This window comes from Phyllobates terribilis, unplaced genomic scaffold (genome assembly GCF_046119375.1).
Source record: "Phyllobates terribilis strain yellow unplaced genomic scaffold, ASM4611937v1 Scaffold_10__3_contigs__length_209671492, whole genome shotgun sequence".
NCBI lineage: Eukaryota > Metazoa > Chordata > Amphibia > Anura > Dendrobatidae > Phyllobates > Phyllobates terribilis.
In genome coordinates, this window is record NW_027362770.1 from 17645689 (window position 1) to 17668969 (window position 23281).

At 45.3% G+C, this 23281-nt stretch overlaps 1 protein-coding gene across 5 annotated transcripts in view; it reads right to left on the reverse strand.

The window, feature by feature from the left end:
* Positions 1-23281, reverse strand: part of DOCK2 (dedicator of cytokinesis 2) — a 1661574-nt gene that overhangs the window by 486138 nt on the left and 1152155 nt on the right. The window lies entirely within an intron of this gene.

Consider the following 23281-nt stretch of genomic DNA (forward strand, 5'->3'; position numbering starts at 1 on the left):
GTTCGTGGTTAGGTGGACCTTCCCAGTAACTGCATTGTTGAGGGCACGGGTAATGTTTTGGGACATATGCTTGTGTAAGGCAGGGACGGCACACCGGGAGATATAGTGACAGCTCGGGACCGAGTACCGAGGGATGGCCGCCGCCGTGAGGTTGCAGAGAGTTTCCATCTCCACAAGCCTAAAAGGCAACATTTCAAGTGCAAACATTCTAGAAATGTGGCAGTTTAGCGCTGTGGCCTGAAGTTGGTTGGTTGCGTAATTGCGCCTGTGCTCAAAGGGAACAAGGATGTGTACATGGTTGCTGATGGTGGTGGTTGCAAGTGTGCAACGACAGGTGCAGGGGTGGGAGGCATCTTCGTCTGCGCCATGGACAGGGGATTGGCGTGCACGCACAACAGCAAAATAGGCAGTTTTAGGCAGTGGCCTTATAGATGTGGTATTGGTCAGCGACCAAGTGTGAATAGGTTGAACAACACACAACTGGCAGACTTTAAATGGAGTGTAATTAGTGATGAGCGACTGAATTAGCTACTATTCGCTATTCGCACAAATAGTACGGTATTTGGGTTAATTGTTATTTGTGTACTCGCCTCGCTATATTCGGATGTCCCGCCCTGCAGTTTTGGCGCCTCCTTTGCAGCCACTAAACATGCTGGGCTTCTTAATCACAGTAATGCCGTAGACATCTTGATTGTGGCTTTACTGTGATTGGCTGGCCACCCAGTGTCCAGGGGTTCATTTAAGTCTTCCCGCCACCATTTTGTGCACATTACGTCTGGAGTCTGCGTTCTATAAGCATAGGGAGAGATCGCTGAGCTGCTACGGAGAGTGTTTAGGCCTCTTGATCAAATAAAAGCCCTTGTAAGGGTACCTGCAGTGTGTACTAGTTCTGTGTTTAAAGGAGCCACTCACTAGCTCCATACATAATACCACCAAAAAATAGTTTTTTCAGAGCTGAAGACTTGCAATAAAGTCATAAATTCAGAGTAAAGGGGAGAGCTTGTGTATTAGCAATGGAGAGGATAAAGTATTCTTCCAGTGTCCATCTTAAAACAGCTCTTGTCAAAGGCAAAGCAATATTTTTACTGCACACACAGAATTAGCATTGTGTGCTGACTTTTTTTTTTGTTAGTACTGGTCTATTTTCCCTGCTGTTTTAGTGGTCAGATCCTGCTTTCTGTCCATATTGGTGTACGTAAAAAATCTTTGATTGCCCTGCACAAAGCAGTAGTCCAAGCATTTCCTACTGCCTGCTACAAACAAGCAGCAGGCCATTTTAACCATTATTTTGGGGTGTCAGCTTGCCTTCTGTCCATATTAGTCTACGTAAAAAATCTTTGATTGCCCTGCATAAAGCAGTAGTCCAAACATTTCCTACTGCCTGCTACAAACAAGCACCAGGCCATTTCAACCACTATTTTGGGGTGTCAGCCTGCCTTCTGTCCATATTAGTCTATGTAAAAAATCTTTGATTGCCCTGCATAAAGCAGTAGTCCAAACATTTCCTACTGTCTGCTACAAAGCAAGTACCAGGCCATTTTAACCACTATTTTGGAAGCCACCATCCCAAGGGCCACCATTCACAAATAGTAGTTATGCTGGAGTAGGAATACTGTCCTGGTCTGTTCACTGCACAATCTGCGTAGGGTTTGTAAAAATTAGCCTTATGGGCTGAGTCATGGTTGATGCAGGAAGCCACCATCCCAAGGTCCTCCAATCACAAATAGTAGTTAGGCTGTAGTAGCAATACTGGCCTGGTTAGTCCACTGCACAATGTGCATAGGGTTTGTAAAAATTAGCCCTATGGGCTGAGTCATGGTTGACGCAGGAAGGAAACGGGTTCTTATGGGAAGGGGTTGACATTAACAGCAGTAGCATGAATCTGCATTTTTGGTGAATTTAGGTTGGCTTGCTCTCTTCTGGAGGGATTACAAACTGTAATTCTGTATGCATTTTCCGTAGAGAGGCATGTGCACCTATCAGTGATGATTGCCCCACCGGAACTGAAAACATGCTCAGACACCACAATAGCAGCCGGGTAGGCCGGCACCTCCAAGGCATATAAGGAGAGGTCAGGCTAAGTGTTCAGCTTAGACACCCAATAATTAAAGGGAACTGAAGCGTCAGAAAAGACACATGTATGGTCACTTAAGTACCCCTTGACCATATTCTGCAACTTATCCCTCCTTGGCATTGTTACAGGCACAGACAGCCTTTACTGTTGTGCTGGTCTATTGAAAATTGCCCAGTTTCTGCACATTTCTCCCCCACCTCTGTTGGAGCTGGTGTTCTTATCTCTCCCCATTATCCCTTGGTGTTGAAAACCAGCATTTTTTTTCTGCCACCAGCATTGTCTGAGGGTGATGTTTTCAGCAACTGATCTACAACGGCCCTCTTGAATAATTCAATTGTAAAACTCTTTGTTGACTCCAAAAGGAGAGAAGGAAATTTGTCCTTGTACCGTGGATCGAGAGGGTGGCCAACCAGTATAGGTCACTCTTGTCACCTGCACCTTAAAAACATCTCCAGAATTCGACCTTTTCTCACCTTTGAAACTGATAAAACTCTTACTGTCGGTCTTATTCACTCTCGTCTGGACTACTGCAGCTCTCTTCTGATCGGTCTCCCTCTTACCAAACTTTCTTCACTGGCAGCCAGGTTCGTATTTGTGTCCAGCCACTTCACCGATACCACCGTCTTGCGCCAGTCATTACACTGGTTGCCCATTTGCTACAGGGTCCAATATAAACTCATCACTCTCACCCACAAAGCTCTCCACAGTTCTGCACCGCTTTATATCTCCTCTCTCATCTCTGTAATCACCCTACACGTGCCCTCCATTCTACAAATGATCTAAGACTAACATCCCCCATAATCCGAACCTTGCACCTCGGTCTCCAAGACTTCTCTCGTGCGGCACCAGTTCTCTGAAATGCTCTACCCTAGACGATCCAACTGATGCCTAGCCACCATGTCTTCAAGTGCGCTTTAAAAACCCATCTCTTTAAACAAGCCTACCACCTCAACTACTCAGTATACTAACTTTCCCCTGTTCCCTCCTTCTACATATTATTCTGAATCTGCACCCTTACTATTCATCTGTCTCCACACCCTCCATGCACACGATAACTACACTTGATACTTGATTATTGTGCTTAAACATACAGGCTGATGACCGGATTATGCAGTCTTATATGAAAATCCCTACTTATTATAATTGCCTGACCTGAAATAACAAGCACTTTTCACATATTGTGTCCACCCATTACCTTGTTGAATGTAAGCTTGCGAGCAGGGACCTCACTCCTAATGTAACTGTTTAAACTGAATTTATTGTATGTACATGTCTCCGCTTAATTGTAAAGTGCTGCGGAATATGTTGGCGCTATATAAATATAAATTATTATTATTACTGTTGGATAAAATGTGTATCACGCGAGGGTCTTGCTACAGACACTTACACATGAACTGTGCCATGTGGGCTAAGCTTCAAAAAGGCAAATGTTTTATGTCCCCAACAGTAGAAACAGTACCCATCCTCTCCTCACACTGACTCGCCTCCTCCTCCTCCACCTCCCCCTCTCCAGCTCATCCAGGCTGGACAGACTTGAAGCTTGGGTTGGGTGTCCCCTCTGTAGCATTACAAGTCCCCTCGGTAGCACAGAAAAACAAGTCATAACTCTCCTCATCTTTCTCCTCATCACCCAGTGTTGCCTCAGAATATTGGCTAGGCTGGGTAGTATCACCCATTGGGAAACCTGGCACCATACCAACATGCTGGGCACTCAAAGCTTCCTCTTTGAGATTATGCATTGATTGTTTCAAGAGACACCACAGCGTGATGTTTACACTGATAATAGCCTGATCACCGCTCACAAGGTTGGTGTAGTACTCAAAGTTCTCAAGAACCTCACAAAGGTCAGTGATCCACACCTACTCAGTGTGGTGGCTGACTCTCAGTCTGACCGGCATGCTGAAGCTGGTATTCAGCTTCTGCCCTCTGCTGTTCACTAATCCTCGCCAACATATGATAGGTGGAATTCCACCGTGTGGGCAGCTCGCAAATGAGTCGATGACTTGGCAAATGCAAGCACTTTTGCAGCGCTGTAAGAGCAGCAAAAGCAATAGAGAAATGGTGGAAATGGGCGCTACTACGGTGCACCTTCTCAAGTAGGTACGACAAGTTATGGAAAGTATTCAGAAATTTCTAAATAACTAGGTTCAGCACGTGAGCCATGCATGGCACGTGTACCAGCTTGCCAATCTTTAAAGCCGTCACCAGGTTACGCCCATTATCGCAGATGACCAGACCGTTTGGAGGTGCAGCATGGAGAGCTTCTGATTGGTCTGTTGTTTTAAAGCTTGCCACAGCTCTGCTGCAGTGTGTGCTTTCTGACCTAAACAGATCAGCTTCAGCAGAGCGTTTTGCCACTTTGCCGATGCGCTGCTGCACAGGTCCCTGATTGGCAGTGATGGGGATAGTAATTCAGCAGAGGATGAGGAGCAGGAGAAGGGGAGAGAGGAAGTGGAATATGAAAAGGTGGAAACCCTGACAGAAGTTGGGCTCGCTATTCTTAGCGTGAGTGGGATGTGTGATGTTCCAGTTGGCGCCTTTGTCCCACGCTCCACCAGGTTTTCCCAGTGTGCCATGATAGAAATATATCATCCTTGTACACAACAATTTGTCCAGGTGTCTGTTGTTAGGTGGACCTTCTGGGTTATGGCGTTGGTGAGAGCATGGTTCAGATTGTTTAACACGTGCTTGTGTAACGCAGGGACGGCACACCTGGCAAAATAGTGGCGGCTGGGAACACTGTATCGTGGGGCAGCCACAGCCAAGAGATCACCGAAGAAAGTGCTCCCACAAGCCTAAATGGCAACAACTCCACAGCTAGCAATTTGGCAATGTGCAAGTATAGTAATTGTGCCTGTGGGTGCGTGGCTGGGTATTTACGCTTTCTTTCCAAGCTCTCAGGCACGGACAATTGGACACTTTGCTGGCACACGGAAGTGGATGTGGTTGCTGTTTGTTGTGTGTGAGCAACAGCAGTTTGTGGGCAGGAGGTATAAGTGCCTGCTTCATGAACAGCAGATTCTGAAGGACATAGCCCAGGCGACATGGCATAAGTCCCCACCGAACCTAAAAGCACTACAGATACTGGCTGGTGATGAGCTCATGCAGCCTTTATCTATCTCTCATCACCTCAAGATGGCTGGACCATCATTGTAAATAAGCCCCTGTCCTTTGTGTCACCCCCACATCATTGTAGATCGTAAGCTCTTACGAGCGGGGTCGTAATTTTTGCTTTAATTATTGTATTATCTTTAGCTATGTTACTTAAGAGTGTTGAATATGAACCTCTGAATTGTTAAGCGCTGTGGAATAGGTTGGCGCTATATAAATATAGAGTAATTTTATTATTATTGGTTTGACCTGCAGACGCAGATTTGGTACCATGGTGTTCCGCTCACCTACTGGGGTGCTTGGCTGCCATGTGGTTTCTCATCCTGTGGTGCTCAGGTTGCCTTTGCCCTGGCCGCTGGTCAACTTACTACGGCAGATGCTACAGACAACAATGTTTTTCTCTGAAGGACTTTCAGAAAAAAAAATTTCACACAGCAGCTGAACACCCCCTAGCCCTGACTTGGCGTACAGCAGGGGTGCTCTTGGGAACAGTTGACCCAGTTCTCACTCTGGGCAAACCACGACCCCTTAGTGCCTGTGTTGGTGCTACATATCCATCTTCCTCAGTGTTGCTGTCATGGCTATGCGTGCCAATGGTCCAGGTCGGATCAGTGGACTCATCATCGACCACCTCGTCTTCTATCTCATCCTCCTTCCCAGTTGACACTGTAGGCTGACTTGATGGCAACCGTGTCTCATCATCATCAGCCTCCACCTCTGGAGACAGTAAATGACGTTCCTCCAAGTGGCTTTCTTCTGGCCGTAGGTCCTAAAATACTTGAGCATCAACGCACGTGACCTCCTCTTGTCCCTCTTCAATGCTGCACAATGATAGGTCAGAGCCAACAAAAGGATACGTACCAAACTGATCCTCGGAGTGGCCAAGCTTGGGGTCATGTCTCCTGTGACTGATAATGGCAGGAGGAAGGAGAACCAGCTTCAGGATTGTATCCACAGTAGACTGTGTGATCGTGGAAGATTTGTTGCCGCTTGACAACCTGCGTAGAGGTCTTGTCTGCTATCCAAGACAAAATCTGCTCTCACTCTTCTGGCTTCCACACACGTTTATGTCCCAGACCGAGAACTTTTTCCAGGAACATAGTGGATGCTTCAAGCTTATTCTGACCTGACACAGACTGAGTGCCTTCTTGCGCACCACTGACAACACCATGTCCACGTCCCTTAACAACAGGCTTTTTTGGCATTTTGGGTTTTGTTGACAGATTTTCAGATGTTGATGGCAAGCTAGCTGTCACAAACACAGCCAAAATAGTGTGTCAACCATGACACAGCCCATATGGCTAATTTTTACAAATCCTATGCACATTGTGCAGTAGACAAACCAGGACAGTATTCCTACTCCAGCCTAACTACTGCTGGTGATTGGAGGCCCTTGGGATGGTGGCTTCCTGGGTCAACCATGACTTAGCCCATAGGGCTAATTTTCACAAACAATATGCACATTGTTCAGTGGACAAATCTGGAATGTACAGTAGTCCTACCAAACTAATATTTGTCATTGGAGGCCCTTGCCACAGGTTGTGCCACATTTTGACTGAGATAAGGGATACATATTCAATAAAAATTTGCACTGACTGTTGAAGACTGATTGATGGCCCTCTGAAAACTTGAATTGAGGGCCACAACTACTACAGTACTCCATCGTAGATAATGATTGTCAAGGGAGGCCCTTGTCATGGAATATTCCTGCACCTATGAGAGAGCCCCCAGCCCCAGGAGTAATTTTTGGAAATACTATGCTCATTCTGCACTGGACCAAGTAGTACAGTATCAAGAAGTCTTCTCTTGCTATATAATCTGGGGAATATTGACAATCAAAATCTCTAAAGCCATTTGGAGAAGCTTCTCCAACCCATCCTGGAGGGGGGGGCACCATATATCCTTTGTCCATTGACTTGCACAAGTGATATATTTGAGCTCGTCATCCAGTTGACTAGTGCAGCTTTATTTTTCCGGTTCACAGAGTTCAGCCATACCTGAGGATCGTAGGCCGCACTCACTGCTACCTTCTAGTACTCCATGTCTCTTGGCCATTTTCTCTGTAGTCTCTGCCCTTAAATGAGTTAAATAATAGTGAGGGCCCTACAATATGAATAAGTGAGGGCACTCTCAAATGTACACAAGAGGCATTTCCAAAATTTCTAGATGAGGGCACTTCAAAATGTATATTACAGGGCCACACGAAGGCTCTCACAAAACTCAGCTTTCCTGCCTACTGCAGGCCCTCTGAACATTTGAATTTAGGGCCGCAGTATCACATGGTGGTGGAGGAGGAGGAGGAGGAGGAGGAGGGTCAAGCCCAATGCTACAATGGGCACATTGTAAACTGCTATGGATATGTATTCCACTATCTGAGTGTCAATGATGGAGGGACCACCCAAATGTCTAAGTAACAGATGTCCCTCCAAAACGCATGTTACAGAGCCACCTGAGGCCTCTCAGGTCAAAGATCAATATACCTACTGGTACGTTCTAGCTGTGCTTGTAAAGTGCTGGGAAATAGCAAACTAAAAATGATGTATAACAGAGGGACCTACAAAATGTATAAGTCAGGGACCTCCCAATTGTAAAAGGTGATTGTAAAAAAGCCACAACAGTATGTGTGAACAAAGGCTAAAAGGGATATTTTTTTGGTTTCTCTGGTTTATTTAGCATTATATACAAGTAATTATGCAGGAAAAACTGTTTCTTAACCTTTTTGGCCTGTTAAATGCAATTTAGGTTAGGTTTGGTAGCTGTTCTTGTGTGTCTGTAAAAATGACGTAATACTGCGACAAACTTATTCCCAGAAACCATATGTGAGTCAGAAATGCATGCAGGTACATTCTCCAGGCTCTTCCCTTTCTGTTTCATCACTTTCCCATCCATTTCAACCTTTTCCTCAGGCCCCCAGACCCCTTTGTAGGGTCCAGCAGAAAATTACTTGCATTTCCCATTGACTTACATTGTACTCGCTATTCAGAACGAATATGCAATTATTACAAAGTACTCGTTACGAGTATAGCGATTACGAATATTACGGTACTCGCTCATCACTAAGTGTAATATTTGGCACACTCCAAAATACAGTATGTCACAATTATTACCACAGTAATATCGGATCACGTCTGATAGCCACGGTTTTAGGCAGTACCCTTATAGATATGGTATTGGTCAGCGACCAAGTGTGAAGAGGTTGAACAACATAAAACTGGCAGACTTTAAATGGAGGGTAATATTTAGCATGCTCCAAAGATGTCACGATTATTACCGCAGTAATATCGGATCACGTCTGATGACCACGGTTTTAGGTAGTGGCCTTATAGATATGGTAGCAGTTAGCGACCAAGTGTGAATAGGTTGAACAACACACAACTAGCAGACTTTAAATGAAGTGTAATTAACGTGCCCCCAGGGCTGTGAGATACTCGGCAGCTGGGCCTCTGGATGCCGGTTGGGGGATATCACGGTGGCTGGCCTGGTCCGTTACCCAGGGCAGTCAGTGCAAAAGGGGGGGATATTTTTATATGGGGATTTTTGGAAAGTTCGTGACGCCACCTGTGGATCGCAACTAAAGGGAGCCGCCGCTGCGGATCAGTCCTCTGGAGCTGGTGTTATGGCAGCAGGGATGGTGTGGCTCTCCACAGGTAGAGCCTGCTCCAGGGCAGTGTAGCAAGTGCAAGTTGCGCTGGGCGTTGTAGTGCAGGGGGAAAGATGGCGCAGACGAAATAATTAGACAGAGGCGGTGCGGTACAGTCATCCGTGTCTTTACTCACAGTTCTTTAGTTCCTCAGGGTTAACTGTCAGCTTACAGCCTCCCGCGTCGTGCTGCGTTCACCAGGCAGGGGTTCAGCTGTTCCTTAGGCAGATTAGGAGTACTTGACAGCACCCCACTTTCTCGTGCTCCTAGCTAGACCGACTTCACGCTGGGTCTTTCTCCCTCTTGCCCTGCGCTGCCCACTCTCAATACTGCTCGGGTGCTCTGAAGTCCCTCTTGTACGTCGGAGTTCACAGACCTGCTTGACCCTCACGGGGATTAGAATGCGGCTTACGATCCCTCTGTCTCCTGACCGATTTGGGGCGTACGGGTGCCGTCCTGCACTTGCCGTACCCCCTAGGATCCCTTTCAACAGAACGGAGCCTACTCCCCGCTCCCCTCCTGGGCCTCTTACACTAGACCCTAGCTGTGGAGCAGAGCTCCAAAAGAGACTCTGCTCCCAGACTGTTCTTCTGAACTGTCCTTCTGAACTCATCTGCCACCCTAAGATGGCTTCCCTATTTATACTCCTACCAAAGTGCTCCCTAAAACTGCTTCCTCCACCCACACCCACTACGGGTTCCCCTACCTTTGGGTTCCCCCCACTCCAGCCAGGGACAGGGCTCAGCAGAAACATACATTGCGTCTTACCCTTCCAGCCAGCCTGGAGCAGTGTAGTGTTGGATGCAGGTGTTTGGGGTTCCGGGCAGCACTCCCTCCTTACCTGAGAGAAGGGAGACACCACACCTCTGGGTGAGGTGCAGTACCTCTGTGGCGACTGAACCCTCAGGGGCGCCACATAATATTTGGCACCCTCCAAAAAAGTCACGATTATTACGGCTGTAATATCGGATCACGTCTGATGACCACGGTTTTGGGCAGCGGCCTTATAGATATGGTATTGGTCAGCGACCAAGTGTGAATAGGTTGAACAACACACAACTGAAGACTTTAAATGAAGTGTAATATTTGGCATGCTCCAAAAAATGTCACGATTATTATGGCAGTAATATCGGATCACGTCTGATAATGGACAAGCATACAGCAATGCAAATAAAATCAACCAAATCTGGCTGTATTTTGTTAACAATCAAATGGAGCAGTAAAAATAGTGTATTATATTGCTTTTTAAGCAAATAATCAGGATTAAGAGCAAAAAGAAAATTAACCCTGATATCTAGGGCTATGGATATCTGTAACAGCAGCAGACAGAACGTGCAATGGACTCTATTCTGCTCTATACACTCTCCACAAACTCTGCCTGCCTAACTCCTGCTATCACCAGGAATAATATATACAGCTGGATTAGTCCTTAGAAGGACTGTTAGTTCAGATGTATATTGCTCTTGAATACCTAACTAATAAACTGCCAATTCTCTCCATAGCTCAGGAGCACCTCTCCCTACTCTGCCTGTCTAAAGGGTAGATTTTGACGAGCATAGGGTCACCGAGTCTGATATAGACCCGATGATGCTATGCGTCAAGCCAATCACTGTAATGCCACAACCAACATGGCTGTGGCATAACAGTGAGTGGCAGGCAATCCCCGCATGTTTATTTGCTGTCTAAACAGCGCCAAACATGCAGGGTAGGGACTCAAGCTCCTGCCCGAGCATCCGGAAGTATTTGCCGAGCATCTCTAACAGTGAGAAGCTCGGGCGAGTACTGAGCACGCTCGCTCATCATTACTTCCTATTTTACCATGATTGCTATGGTGAAAGAACCCCTTTAAGTCATTTTCCTATCCACATTTGTTTGCAAGGAAATTGTCCTGCTCTTACCCTCATTTAGCTTCCTTTTGCAGCCCCCACAGCCCTGACTATGACCATTTTACAGCCATTTTAAGGCACCAAAGTTCGTGTCCCCATTGATTTGTATTGGGTTAGGGTCCGGGGTCAAGTTCAAGGTCAAGTTCAGACCCAAATCCAACTTTTTACTGTATGTTCGTAGAACCTGGCGAACCCGAACATCCACAAGTTTGCTCATCTCTACTTGTGATATATACTGTTGGTGTGAAATTTTGTTTGTTTGAAATAAAAAAACAAAATTGGCCTGGAACAGGTGTAGAAATTTAGTCCCTCGGTACTCAGTCCCCAGCTGCCACTATTTCTCCTGTTGTGGCGTCCCCGTCTTCTACCAGCACGTATCCAGAAACATCACCAGTGAACTTACCAATGCACTTACTGAAATTGTCCACTTAACGACCGACATGTGGACAAATGCTTGTGGCCAGGGACGCTACATTTCCATGAAGGCACACTGGTTGAACATTATGGAGGCTGGGGCCGGGTCACACTCTGGCATGCACATGTGCTCCTGACGCCAAGGATTGCTGGCCCTACTTCTGTCAGGGTTTCCTCCACCTCCTACACCAGTTTATGCACCCTATCCTGCTCCTCCGCATCCTCCATCTCTGATGTGCTATCTCAGAACACATCGTCCACATCAGCCGAAAGTTGGAATGTCTGCAGCACTACCTCAGCAAAGCGGCAACAGGCTCTGCTGAAGATAATTTGTCTAGGAGACAAACCGCACATCGCGGCAGATTTTCTTAAAGGAATGACAGACCAAAACAGATCTATGGTTTTTGCTGCTGAACCTCCAACCAGGAATGGTTGTGTGTGATAACTGGTGGTGGCTGTGAAGCTTGGCAAGCTCACACACATGCCATACTTGGCACGTGCTCAAATTGGTAGTTCAGAGGTTTCAGATTTTCAGATAACCTTTCCAGATTTGCCAGAGCTTATGGTCAAGGTAGGCAGTGTCAGCGCCCATTTACTCAATTTAGCTAGAGCTGCCACCACTCTGGCAGTGCTGCAGTAGCAATTTCAAGTGCCAGCTCACCGACTGGTTTGTCACATGACCATGCATTGGAACTCCACACTGCACATGCTGGCTTTGTGAGCAGCAAAGGCCAGCTGTGGAATACCAGCTCCAACACGCCTGTCGGTACTCTGGACAGCTTCCACACATAACTGGAGAGTGGGCTTGCATGTCTGACATTTGTGCGGTTCTCCAAGACTTTCAGAACCCCACTAAGATGGTGTGTGGCGATGATGCCATCATCAGCACAACAATCCTGCTTCTATGCCTATTAAATAATCACTGCTGACAATTAAACATGGTTTAATTGCTTACAGAACAGATGGAGATGGAGAAAGACAAAAGACAGAGATACTACCCAGCCCAGCCTCATCTCATCTGCTCAGCACGGATTGATTAACAATGAGGAGGTGGAGGCTGTGGAGGAGGAAAAGGAGCTGGCTTATAGCACAAAAGAGGCTACTACCCACACAAGATCCATCCCGTCTCTCCTACGTTGATGGGCTGAGGAGAGTAATGAGGAGGAAGAGATGGAGGAGGAGGAGATGGAGAGTCATCATCATGGTGGAGACAGGGAAGTGTTGGCTGTAGGGACTTTGGCACATATGACAGACTTTATGTACTACTGCCTTTCCTATGACCCAAGCATTACATTCATCTTGGCCAAAAAAGAGTACTATTTGTTCACCCTGCTAGACCCACACTATAAGAACTTTGCATCTCTTCTTCCTGAGGTGGGGAGGTCTATTAAAATGGTCCTATACCAGAAGGACATTTTGGAAAATATGTTCAAAAAAATTCCCATTAGAAAATGCTAGCGGCAGGGGGCAAGCTTCCTTGCCCAACCAAGGAGGAGAGGTGAGGGAGACACACACTAAGTACAGCAGAGGCAGGGGTACACTGGCATGGGCCAATTTGATGACACCCTCCTAGCGTCCATGTAAACTGCAATTTCTCATCGATTTTGAATGTTTTATAGTTAGTCCTTAAAGTGGATCAAAAGTGTGACAGCATTGTTCTCAGCAGCAATCTGGGAGTTAGAAATGCTTTCAGGGGTCTTTGCATCCATTTAAACATTTTCATTGCCGCCCAAGCTGTTCGCTCCAAGTGTAGCCATTTCTGGCCTCCATTTAAATTTTGTTGCAGTGTGTTAGTGAAGTTATTGACACCAGGTCGCTGTGAAAAATAGTAACCTACAGGCCAGCTATTTAAAAATGTGGTTTTTCGTCACACACATATAAGTTCGCTCCATATCCAGCCATTTCTGGCTGCCAGGTAAATTTTGTTGCAGTGTGTTAGTGAAGTTATTGACACCAGGTAGCTGTGAAAAATAGTAACCTACAGTGTATGTGAATTTGGAGCGAACTTATATATGAAAAGTGTGACGGAAAACTACATTTTTAAATAGCTGGCCTGTAGGTTACTATTTTTCACAGTGACCTGGTGTCAATAACTTCACTAACACACTGTAACAAAATTTACCTGGAGGCCAGAAATGGCTGAATTTGGAGCGAACTTATATGTGATACGTGTGACAGAAAACCACAGTTTTAAATAGCTGGCCTGTAGGATACTATTTTTCACACGTCTACGTCCCAGCGCAGCGTTCAGTTGTCCCTACCCCAGTCCTTGGAACGCAAGCGCAAATATGCAGCTAACGCCCCACAGGCCACACTACTAAATTCACACATTTCGCGACTGCTTGCGCTTGAAATTTTAGGCTCATGGAGACAGAAACTTTCTGCAACCTGATGGTGGCGGCCGTCCCTTGGTACTCGGTCCCCAGCTGCCACTATTTCTCCCAGTGAGCCGTCCCCGCATTACACAAGCACGTGTCCCACAACATTAGCCGTGCCCTCAACAATGCAGCTACTGGGAAAGTCCACCTAACCACAGACACGTGGACAAGTGCTTGTGGGCAGGGACGGTACATCTCTCTGATGGCACACTGGGTTAACATAGTGGAAGGCGGGACCCAGTCGGACCTTGGGATGAAACACGTCCTCTCGATGCCAAGGATTGAGGGCCCTGAGTCAATCGGGGTTGCCCCCACATTCTACAGCTCCTGAACCTCCTCCTCCTCTTCACATCCATCTCCGAAATGACCACATTAGTCGCAAGATGGAAGCACTGCAGCACTGCCTCGGCCAAGCAGCAATAGGTTGTGATGAAGCTAATATGCTTAGGTGACAAACCACACAATTCTGAAGAGTTGTGGACAGCTCTGAAAGAGCAGGCAGATCTGTGACTGATATCGCTGAACCTACAGCCAGGCATGATCGTATGTGACAATGGCCGGAACCTGGTGGCGGCTCTGAGGGGAGGAGAATCATAGAATCATAGAATCATAGAATGGTAGAGTTGGAGGGGGCCTCCTGGGTCATCTGGTCCAACCCCCTGCTCAAAGCAGGATTCACTAAATCATCTCAGACAGATGTCTGTCCAGCCTCTTTTTGAAGACATCCATTGAAGGGGAACTCACCACCTCTCGTGGCAGCCTGTTCCACTCATTATTCACCCTAACTGTCAAAAAGTTTTTTCTAATATCTAATCTGTGTCTCCTCCCATTTAGTTTCATCCCATTGCTTCTAGTCTTTCCTTGTGCAAATGAGAATAAAGATGATCCTTCTACAATGTGACAGCCCTTGACATATTTGTAGACAGCTATTAAGTCTCCTCTCAGTCTTCTTTTTTGCAAGCTAAACATTCCCAAATCCTGCAACCGTTCCTCATAGGACAGGGTTTGCAGACCAGTCACCATTCTGGTCGCTCTTCTCTGAACTTGCTCCAGTTTGTCTATGTCTTTTTTAAAATGTGGTGCCCAAAACTGTACACAGTATTCCAGATGAGGTCTGACCAAAGAGGAGTAAAGACCGATAATGACTTCACGTGATCTAGACTGTATGCTTCTGTTAATACATCCCAGAATTGTATTTGCCTTTTTTGCTGCTGCATCACACTGTTGACTCATGTTCAGTCTATGATCTATTAGTATATCTAAGTCTTTTTCACATGTACTGTTGCTTAGCTCTATTCCTCCCATTCTGTATATGCTTTTTTCATTTTTATTGCCCAGATGTAGTACTTTGCATTTTTCCCTGTTAAAAATCATTCTGTTGGTTGCTGCCCACTGCTCCAGTTTATTTAGGTCTTTTTGAATCCTCTCTCTCTCTTCTCTAGTATTAGCTATCCCTCCTAGCTTTGTGTCATCAGCAAATTTAATCAGTTTACCCTCAATTCCTTCATCTAAATCATTGATAAAGATGTTGAACAATACAGGTCCCAGGACGGAGCCCTGTGGTACCCCACTTGAGACATTCATCCAGCTGGATGTGAAGCCATTTACAACCACCCTTTGAGTCCGATCACTAAGCCAGTTATGAATCCACCTAACAGTTGCCTGGTCCATTGCATACTTGGTAATTTTTTCAATAAGGATGGTGTGAGATACTTTGTCAAATGCTTTGCTGAAGTCAAGATATACTATATCTACAGCATTTCCCTGATCCACCCAGTCAGTGATTCTGTCATAGAAGGAAATTAAGTTAGTCAGACATGACTTGTTAGTTACAAACCCATGCTGACTCTGGTTAATCACTTCATTCTTATCCAGGTACTTACATACATGTTGTTTAATAATTTGTTCAAAGATCTTTCCTGGTATAGAAGTCAGACTCACCGGCCTATAGTTCCCTGGGTCCACCTTCTTCCCCTTTTTGAAGATAGGAACAACATTTGCTCTTCTCCAGTCTTCTGGGACTTCTCCTGTTCTCCAAGAATTTTCAAAGATTATGGAGAGTGGTTCTAAAATTTCTTCTACGATCTCCTTCAGTACTCTGGGGTGTAATTTATCTGGACCTGGAGACTTGAACTCATTTATGTTAGCTAAATATTCCCTCACAATCTTTCTGTTTACAGATAACTTGGATTCTTCTATTCCTTTAAAAGGACAGTGAAGATCAGTTGATGTTACATTTTCTTTCTGAGAGAAAACAGATGCAAAATAGGAATTAAAAAGTTTGGCCTTCTCAACATCCTCTCTTACCATTTCTCCATTTTCATCCTGTATAAATCCTATAGCATCTTTGACTTTTCTTTTACTTTTGACATACCCCCAAAATCCTTTTTTATTGCTTTTGACATCTCTTGCAAGCCTTAATTCATTGTCAGCTTTAGCTAACCTGATACGTGCCCTGCAGGATCTGCAGACTGCATTATAATCTTCTTTAGATATGCCTCCCTCTTTCCATTTAATAAACATTTCTTTCTTTCTTTTTAGCATGTGTTTAAGTTCTGTGTTCATCCATCCTGGTTTCCTTAAATGCTTCCCATTCTTCCTACTTTTCGGGATTGTTAACGATTGTGCTTTGAGAATCTCATTTTTAAAAATTTCCCATCCTTCCTGGACATTTTTGTCCTTAAGGACATCCAGCCATTGGATCCCTCCTATTCTCTTTCTGAGTCTCTTAAAATCTGCCTTTCTAAAATCTAACCTTGAAGTTTGAGTCTTCACATGTCTTCCTCCTCTAGTTATCCAAAATTCTATAATAGCATGATCGCTGCCTCCTAGGGTCCCAGCCACCTTTACCTCCTCAACCATTTCCTCCCTGTTTATAAGGATTAGATTCAAAGTAGCAGATCCCCTTGTTTTCTCCCCTACCTTTTGGAAGATAAAGTTGTCAGCAAGAGAGGATAAGAATTTGCTTGACCTGTTAGTTTTACTTGAGAGAGATTCCCAACAAATGTCTGGATAGTTGAAATCTCCCATGACCACTACGTCATAGTTTTTGGAGAACTTGGTCATTTGATACATAAAGAGTTCATCCATATCTTCAGCTTGCCCAGGTGGCCTGTAGTAAATGCCTACAATGGTGTCCTTTCCGTTGTTCTCTCCTTGTATTCTTACCCAAACAGTTTCCACAGAACTCCCAGTCTCTGAAGCTTCAATCTCTGTGCAGATATACGCTTTTCTAACATACAATGCGACACCTCCTCCTCGTTTATCAAGTCTGTTTCTTGCAAATAAGTTGTATCCTTTTAGCCTTTTATTCCAATCATGTGTATCGTCCCACCAAGTTTCAGTGATTCCAATGACATCATATTCCTTTTCCTGCATTAGTAGTTCCAATTCTCCTTGTTTGTTGCCCATGCTTTGTGCATTTGTATAAAAACATTTTAGCTTGTGATTGGTTTCTCTTCCTCCCATATTTTTATTATTTAAATTGTTTTGTCTTTGTTCTTCTTTTCCACTTCCAGTAGCAGAGATCTCAATAGTATTTGTCAGCTGTATGGCTTTTTCTGGCCTTTTGCTTCCCTTCCCACATTGCTCTAGTTTAAAGCTCTCCTGATGAGTGTAGCAAGGCAACTTCCAAATACATGTTTTCCAGTCTTCGTAAGGTGCACCCCATCTCTAGCAAGTAGTCCATCGTATAGGTAATTCATTCCGTGATCCAGAAATCCAAATCCTTGTTGACGGCACCATCGACGTAGCCAGTTGTTCACCTGTAGAATCTTATTCCACCTCATTGTTCCATGGTCATCCACTGGGAGGATGGATGAGAAGACCACCTGCGCTTCCAATTCTTTCACTTTCTTGACTAAGTCTTCAAAGTCTCTGCAGATGGTTTCCAGGTCCTTTCTTGCGGTGTCATTTGTCCCCACATGTATTAGCAGGAATGGGTAGTGATCTGTAGGTCTGAAGAGTCTTGATATCCTGTCAGACACATCTTTAATTTTTGCTCCTGGAAGACAGCACATTTCTCTTGAGGTTATGTCTGGTCTGCAGATAGCGGCCTCTGTTCCTCTTAACAGGGAATCCCCCATGACCACCACTCTCCGTTTTTTCTTCACAACATTCTTCTTTCTCCATCCAGGAGGATTCTGAGGGCTTACAAGGTTCTTCATTGTGGGCAGAGTCTTATTTTGCTGTATTTCTTCATGGTTCTCCTGCGTGAGAGCCTGGTACTGGTTCCTGAGCAGTATGGGTGCTGACTGCCTCTCGATCCTCCAGCTTCTGTGGGTCACATGCTTCCATTCCTCTGTTTCCTCAGGTGCAGTTCGAATTTCTTCTCTTTCTGTATCATGAAGAGATAATTCTGCTCTGTCTAAGAACTCTTCACCTTCCTTAATGATTTTCAAGGTAGTTAACCTCTCTTCTAGATTTCGCAACTTTTCCTCCAACAGGGACACAAGCTTGCATTTCTGGCATGTGAAGTTTGGCTTTTCCACTGGCAAGTCTGTGAACATGTAGCAGGATATGCAGCTCACCAAATGGCTCCTGGACTCTTCCATGTTCTTACTGTTAACGTTCTGAAAACAGTGAAAAAAGCTTCAAAAAGCGCGCGCCTGCAGGCGCGCGGTTTACCGATGTCCTCTTTTCAGCTCCAACAGCCAAAATCCAGTGTTCTTTGAGCTCGCGGAGACTCTTCACTTACCCCAAAATGCAGTGGGAATATGCAAATTATCTCCTCAGGACTCCTCCCCTGAGAGCTCACACACGTACCATGGCTGGCCCACAAGGTTCAGCGGTTTCTCAAAACCTACCTGGATCTGTCAGATCTGCTTGTCAAAATACACCGCCTGTGTGCCATTTTAAAAATTCAGCTACAGCTTCTGCCGCTCTATCCGTGCTTCAGCAGCGTTTGCAGTTTCCGGCTCACTTACTTGTGTGTGATGTACCCACGCATTGGAACGCTACATTGCAGATTTGGGGAAGCATTTGTGAGCAGAAGAGGGCAGTTGCTGACTACCTGCATCAACAAGGCTGTCGGTATTCAGTTCAGACTCCACACATAAAACCTCAGTAGTGGACATGGATGTCCAACATCTGTACCAACCTGCAAAACTTTTAGGACTCCACCAAGATGGTGAGCGGTGATAACGCCATAATTAGCGTCACCATCCCGCTTCTCTGTCTTCTGAAATGCTCTCTTCTCTCAATTAAAGAGGATGCATTGCAGACAGAGCACGAGGAGATGGAGCAAGGAGCCATACAGGGTGATTACAGACAGCCCAGCCTCATCTCATCCCAACATGGATTGGGTGACAATGAGGAGGAGGAGGAAGAGGAGGAAGAACAGGAGCTAGTTTCCTGCGATATAGACGGTACTACCTGCACAACTGTTATACCGTCTGTTCACCTCTTGGTGAGGACATGGAAGTTTTGCCTCTTTGCAGTCTGGCACACATGGCTGAGTTTATGTTAAGCTGCCTTTCCCGTGACCCTCGCATTGTCCAAATTCTGGGTGACCGTAAATACTGGTTGGTGATGCTTCTAGACCCACTTTACAGGGAGAACTTTATGTCTCTTATTTCTTTGCCGGACATGCCTTCTAAAATGGGTCAGTACAAGAAGGCCCTTGTTGCGGAATTAGTGAAAAAATTCCCATCTGAAAACGCTGGTGCAGAGGTCACAGTTCGTTGGACAACCAAGGAGTACAAGCGAGACAGCCACAAATGCAATCCAGCAGAGGCAGGGGAACACTGTCAAAGTTCTGGGACAGTTTTCTCAGACCCTCCCATCGCACAGGCCCTGTGAGTACTCTCACAAGGAGTGCAAACTTTTGGAAGATGGTGAGGGAGTACCTTGCCGACTGTACCAATGTCCTCCGTGATTCCTCTGTGCCTTATAATTATTGGGTATCCAAGCTGGACATGTAGCATGAACTGGCACTCTACGCCTTGGAGGTCCTGGCCTGCCCTGCTGCTAGTGTTTTGTCAGAGCGGGTTTTTAGTGCCATCAGTGGAATTATAATCGATAGGCGCATTCGCCTGTCAACTGAAAATGCTGACAGGCTGACTCTTATAGAAATGAACAAGGGTTGGATTGGTCCAGACTTCTCAACACCACCAAATGATAGCAGCGTAACAAACTCAAATGCAGTGTCTTTTTTGGGGAGGTCTAACTCTATTATGATGCACTTCTGTCTTCACACCCAGACATGGGTATATGCTTCCTGATTTTGTCTGTTTGCTCTTGTCCTCCTCCTTCTCCGCATCCTCATCCTCCACCACCATATCATCACCATATGTACCATATCAACATATCTACGTCTCATGCAAGGGTCATTGGAGTGCCTCCATAATTTTGTCAGCGTTGCTTCACTGCATAGGCAAACACTATGACAGACCCACTTCCTAATAATGAGAACATTGTTTTTATGAGGCTCTCTGACCTCTACGTCTCTTTCAACAACTACCAGAGAAAAAGAAGCGAAAACGGAATCAACAATTCTATAGCAAAAAATAGTCAATATTTATTATGATAAAAAGATCAGACATACACAGAGATCAGTGCAGCAATACAAAAAGGACAATAAAATCAACAACAGCCCTCTCCATATGTGACCCCAATAAAGGACCCATAATGTAAGTTATCCAAAGCAAACACAGATCCAATATATTTATATTTATTACATCATATCTGATGTGTAGATTACAAGTGCAGCATTGAAGTAAATACTATATAGGCTGACTACCCTCACTGATGTATAGTGGATACATGTATAAATCATCCACCATGTCACACTCCTATTTACTACTACTATTGTCACGTGCGGTGCGCTAGATAAATACAGGGAGCATAGATGTCCCCGCTGTATGCTTACCGCAACTTTCCAGTATCCACATACGACCCACAGAGGGCAGTAAAGCTGCTAGGGGTCGCCTCTCTCAACATGTGCCTCCCTTTAATGGACCCCTAGCAGCTTTACTGCCCTCTGTGGATTATGGGTCCTTTATTGGGGTCACATATGGAGAGGGCTGTTGTTGATTTTATTGTCCTTTTTGTATTGCTGCACTGATCTCTGTGTATGTCTGATCTTTTTATCATAATAAATATTGACTATTTTTTGCTATAGAATTGTTGATTCCGTTTTCGCTTCTTTTTCTCTGGTAGTTGTTCTATATTTTGGCGATGGAGTCGCATATAGTCCATATAGGGTAGTAACTAATAGGAGGTACATATTATACCTATATCTACACACACTGTGTGATCTATACTACCCACTCATGATTAGTGTTTTTTATAGTCTCTTTCAAGGGGCATTGGAGTTCCTCCAAATTTTTGGCAGCCGTTGCTTCACTGCATAGGCAAACACTATCAGAGACCCACTTCTTAATAATGGGAACATTGTTTCTATGAGGCTCTCTGACCTCTACGTCTCTTGCAAGGGGCATAGGAGTGCCTCCAAATTTTTGGAAGCCCTTGCAATCACTGCATACGCAATAACAGTATAGGAGACCCACTTGTTAATAATGGGAACAACGAAGCATAGCTGGCTGATGGCTTTAACAATAGCGAGGGCTGACTGCTGGCCCTTTAAGAATAGTAAGGACTGCCTGATGGCCCTATAAAAATAGGCTTTGTGACTTTCAGAGTCCCTCTATCATAAATGAAACAGGATGTGTCTGATGATGTGTCACACACCACATGGCCAGATAAGGTTGTAAAATGTTAAAATGACATTTCTCGGTGAATGCATTTGTCTTAAAAAACAGCGCAAAAAAAAAAAAACACAGTAGGATCTTTCTTTAGTATAAAAACCAGATTCGACAATGTAACCTTAATGTAATCACATTGTTCAGCTCCTGCACCTCCTCCTCCAGTTCGGTCTACATCTCCGAAAGACCACATCAGTCACAAGCTGAGAGAACCGCAGCACTGCCTTGGCCAAGTGGCAACAGGCTGTGCTGAAGATAATATGCTTAACGCTTAGGTGACAAACCGCCATGCAGAGTAGTTGAAAGCTGTAACACAGCAGCCTGAGCTGTGGTTCTCACCGCTGAACATACAGCCAGGCATGGTCATGTGACAATGTGCGGAACCTGGTGATGGAGAAATGACAGCCAGAGTAGATCCGGTTTCCCAAAAGTCAGTCCTTTCACCGAGATAAAAAATATGGCTGTGGTGACATACAACTCACCGACAAGCTGTGGACTGGCTCCAAAATGTCCCTGGCCACAGTCCCTGTTTGTGATTAGGCGGTCCTTCCCAGTAAGTGCACTGGGGAGGGCACTGGTAATGCTGTGGGACCCGTGCTTGTGGAAGGCGGAGACGACACCAGGAGAAATAGTGGAGGCTGGGGACTGAGTATGGACACCCGGCCAATGCCGCCATGAGGTTGTGGACAGCTTCCTCCTCCACGAGCCTAAAATGCAACATTTCAAGTGCAAGCAGCATTAGAAGACTTCCTGGGAGAAATGACAGCTGGCGTAGATACGGTTTCCCAACTCCTTTCACCAAGCTAAAGAATATAGCTGTGGTGAAATACAACTCTCAGAAAAAAAGCTGTGGACTGGCTCTGTACCATCCCTGGCCACATTCACTTGACCACATGTTTGTGGTTAGGCGGTCCTTCCCAGTAAGTGCACTGGGGAGGGCACGGGCAATGTTGTGGGACCCGTGCTTGTGGAAGGCGGAGGTGACACCAGGAGAAATAGTGGTGGCTGGGGACAGAGCATGAACACCCGGCTGCCACCACTATGAGATTGTGGACAGCTTCGACCTCCACGAGATAGAAAGGCTACATTTCAAGTGCAAGCAGCTGTCAAAAATTTGGCAGTATAGTATTGCAGCCTGTGTTGGCTGGCTGCATACTTGCACTTGCATTCCAAGGAATTGGGTAGGGACAACTGAACGCTGTGCTGGTACAAGGATGTGGATGGTGATTGTTGCAAGTCTGCAACGACAGATGCATTGCTGAAGGCATCTTTGCATGCGCCAAGAATCACTTATGATGGGCACACTTTTAGGCAGTGACCTGGGAGTCAGAAATGCTTCCAGAGGTCTTCCCCATGCTGTTCCCATGTCTTTTCAGCACTGTATGCATGTGTCTGATGATGTGTCACACACCACATGGCCAGATAAGTTTGTAAAATGTTAAAATGACATTTCCCAGTGAATGCATTTGTCTTGGTTGAAAGCAATGCAAAAGTGCAAAAACACATCAAAAACGCTACTTGTGAACATAGCCCAAGGTGTGGAGGAGCATTTTTGCTTTTGGTTATTTATTTTGCCTTATATACAAGTCATTACACTGGAAAGGATATTCTTTTACATATTTCCCAGGAAAATCCATTTTGGCTTAGTTTTTGCATGTTTTATTGTGAGTCCGTAAAAGTGGTGTAATACCTCTGACAACGTTGTTGACAGCAGTGACCTGGGAGTTAGAAATGCTTCCAGGGGTATTCCCCATGCTGTTCTCATGTCATTTGAAAACTGTTCCCATTGTTTTGGGCAATTTTTAGGCCCCCTGCAGGAGCCTTCGGAAAAATGCTCCAGTTTCCCATAGACTTACATTGGGCTCGTTACCCGGACCGTGCACTCAAGGATTCCAATTTGCTCGACCCGAGTAACGAGAACCCAAGCATTTTATTGCTTGCTCATCATTACTGCTGACCATAAGAGCTTATTGAGAGAGATGACCCCACTGACCTTAAGAGCTTACACTCTACAGAAGGGAGAGACTTACCCAGTGAGATGGAAAATTACTCTACTAGACAAACTGTGAAATTAG